Genomic DNA, 3,325 nt, shown 5'->3' on the forward strand with positions numbered 1-3,325 from the left:
ATGAGAAAATGTAAATATAAAATGTTGGCTTATAAATATAAGAAAGATTCATTTTTTAAGAGCATAGGGTAAAATAGACTGTTCTTCTGCTTTCCTGTGTTTTCTTTTGGAATCAAACATCTGTGTTCAGCCAGGTTTTTCTTATTCCCTGAATCTTCCCATTACTAGTGTCTCTTTAATACCAGTCACCACTAAAGCCTGGTCCCCAGGAGATGTAGGTCGCTATGAAAGTCATATTTATTGTACTCTGAAGGAGTACATCAGAGACAAAATAATGAAGCACCTAATTCATTCATTTCGTAATGCAAACCTATACTGCTATGTAGAGCTGCTATTGCTAGGTAATTTAGAAATTTTTAAAAATCAAGCATTTAGGTTTATGTTTAATATTTATGACGTTTTATTTCATGTGATTTCCCATCCTCTCCCCAGAGGTCACTGCAATTTCGCCTTCACGAGGAAGCATTCAAGGTGGCACCATGATAACAATAAGTGGACGGTTTTTTGATCAGACAGATTTTCCAGTCAGAGTTCTAGTTGGAGGTATTTTCCACGACTTTTTACTATATTACTTTATAAGAACGAATTCTGCCTTGTCTTTAATAATCTGTAAGAAGAATAAGTCTTTTCTCAATGTGTTAAATCGAAAGCTGAGTATTTTCACATAGTATTTGGTTCTGGGCTTGATGCTTTTCCCACTGCGCCCTTGCAGTGAGGGTCACTCCTTGAAACCTTATGTGAGCAGGTCAGCACCAAGGGGCCCTGTACGCTGGCATTGGAGCTGCCATCCACAAATTCCTTGCCACACTTAAGACACATACCTTCTGTTTAATGGACTCTGTCCTTCTTAAACTGTTGTTACTCCTCAATGAGTTGGCTAATTATGAGGAAATCTAAAGCACTATTCGAGGATAGGCTCCTCATCTCCCTTCTAAGATTTTGTGCTCTGTCTGGACATTGGTAATTACTGATGATATTGACCTTGGAAAGAGCATTAATTAATGTGTTATATGTTCACAAATGTACACATCACTTTTATATGCTGGTATGGATTTGTTCGGAGATAGGGAGCTTTGTAACCCAGAGGGGAGATTGGGGTAAATATAATAATGGGGATTTTTCTACTCAGTCATGAGGGCCTATAACCTACCTTGATGAGCAGGGGACAATCCATGTAACTGTCACAGATTTTTTATGATACAGCCCTCTTCTCCGGTATTTTCTACTTTTAAGGAATCTGCTCATAAGCCAGCCAAAATGTGATTTTGAGAAGAGAAATTAATATAAAGCAACCTTATCTAACATTCATACAATATCTTTCCCATTCATGTGAATCCTTTCTGGTCACCTGCATAAATATTAAAACCTAAGTCATAAAATTTTTAAATTTCATATATGTTATGAAATTTGATGTTTAAAATATAAATATACTTAAAATATTAAAACCAGGGATGTAAAATATTTTTAATTTACATAATATGTTTTTATGAGCTGATATTTTGATACAGTTGATAGATAAATATAATATGCTAATTTTTATGATATTTCATTACCATTAAAGTGACAACCAGATTTGAGATTTTGAATCCTGAATAATCTCTTGAAAATAATGATTTTTAAATGTATCTTTCTTTTGCTCCCAACAGAATAGGCTAAGTTGGTTTAATATACTGTTCAGCCATACTGTTTTCTAGTTCAATTATCTTGCATCACAAAACATTCAGAATAGTGAAGGTAGTGTTGAACTATAAATCTTCCAGGCTGCAAAACAAAACTTGGCAAAGATACCTTACTCTACTTGCAAACCTTTGCCTCACTTTTCTTGGGCTGTGATTCCCATTTCAGTAAATACTTAATGAGGGCTGAGCTTACGTGAGGCCCTATGCAGGACACCTGGACATTTAAAACACAGCTTCCCCTAAGTCTAACTGTGCTTGTGTGTAAGTATAATTCTTGTTTAGAACGTTGCTTTTGGCTTCAGTCTGCCTGTGAAAATATCATTTACAAATCATTATCCCTTTGGTTTTCATTCGAAGAACTTGAACTAAACCAATTCATTCATTCATTTATTCATTCCCTAAGAAGACTGGGATCATCTGCTTCTGTGAATTCTGAACATCATGGACTTATTCAGCAATGTTTCTCTAAGGAACAAAATACCTGGCTTTACTTTGGACCCAGAAGGGAAATCTTTTACAGTGACTTAGTTTTATCAAAGTTTTCATTTTATTTCTCAGAAGTTGTGAAATTTTCTAACTCGGAATTGGGATACTTGGCCAAGAAAATGTTGCCTTGTACAGGTATGAAAATTGATGATGATAAACTTTAATGGAGAACATATAAAGGAAATGAAGACCTTCTCCAGCTTTGTGTCTTGTTTGTGCAACTTTAATTTAAAAATTTACTTCAAGATAGGCTGATGTGATTTGTATTCTGATGCTCTGTAGTAACAGCACTATTCCTTGCTTCTCTACAGGTCAAGCCTGTGATGTTTTGAACGTCACGGAAAACAGCATATGTTGCAAGACACCCCCTAAACCTATTTTCGGAACTGTCTCTGCAGGTAAGCTATCAGAAGAGAGAATGGCCATTTCCATATTCATATAAGAAGAATATTATTGACATATATCATTGGTGTCTTAGTCCATATGGGCTGCTAAAACAGAATGCAATAGACTGGATAGTTTATAAACAACAGATGTATTGTTTTACAGTTCTGGGGCCTGGGAAGTCCAGTATCATGGTACTTGCACGTTAGGTGTCTGGCAAGGACTTCTTCATAGATGGTGTCTTCTCAGGGCTAGGGAGCTCAGTGCGATCTTCTTTATAAGGGCACTAATCCCATTTATAAGGCTCCACCCTCATGATCTAAGCACTTCCTTAAGGCCCCACCTCCTAATGCCATCATATTGGGCATTAAGCTGCAATATACGAGTTTTGGGGAGGACATAAACATTCAGCTGATGACAATCAGTAAAAAAAAAAAAAGTTTTTTTTTTGAAATTTTTAGAATTTGTAGCTAGAATTATAATAAATTTCTTCCTAGTTATTTTTTTTTTTCTTTACACATTCTGGATTAGGAAATTTGTATTAAAATAGCTGCATCGAGGCTGCACCAGCCAAGGTAAACTTGACCTAAATTCCTTGGCCACCCTACTGAAAACAGCACCTCTCTATCGATAGAGTATGATGGTGCCTTTATTTTAAATTAAATGATGATTACTAAATGTTGACACTGGTTACATGGAAATTTAAAATATGCCCTTTCCTGTTAAAAATAACTGGCAGAGGTTAAATCCTGACTTGTCTGGGATGATTTAAGAGT

Source organism: Pteropus vampyrus, unplaced genomic scaffold (genome assembly GCF_000151845.1).
Source record: "Pteropus vampyrus isolate Shadow unplaced genomic scaffold, Pvam_2.0 Scaffold149, whole genome shotgun sequence".
Taxonomy (NCBI): Eukaryota; Metazoa; Chordata; class Mammalia; order Chiroptera; family Pteropodidae; genus Pteropus; species Pteropus vampyrus.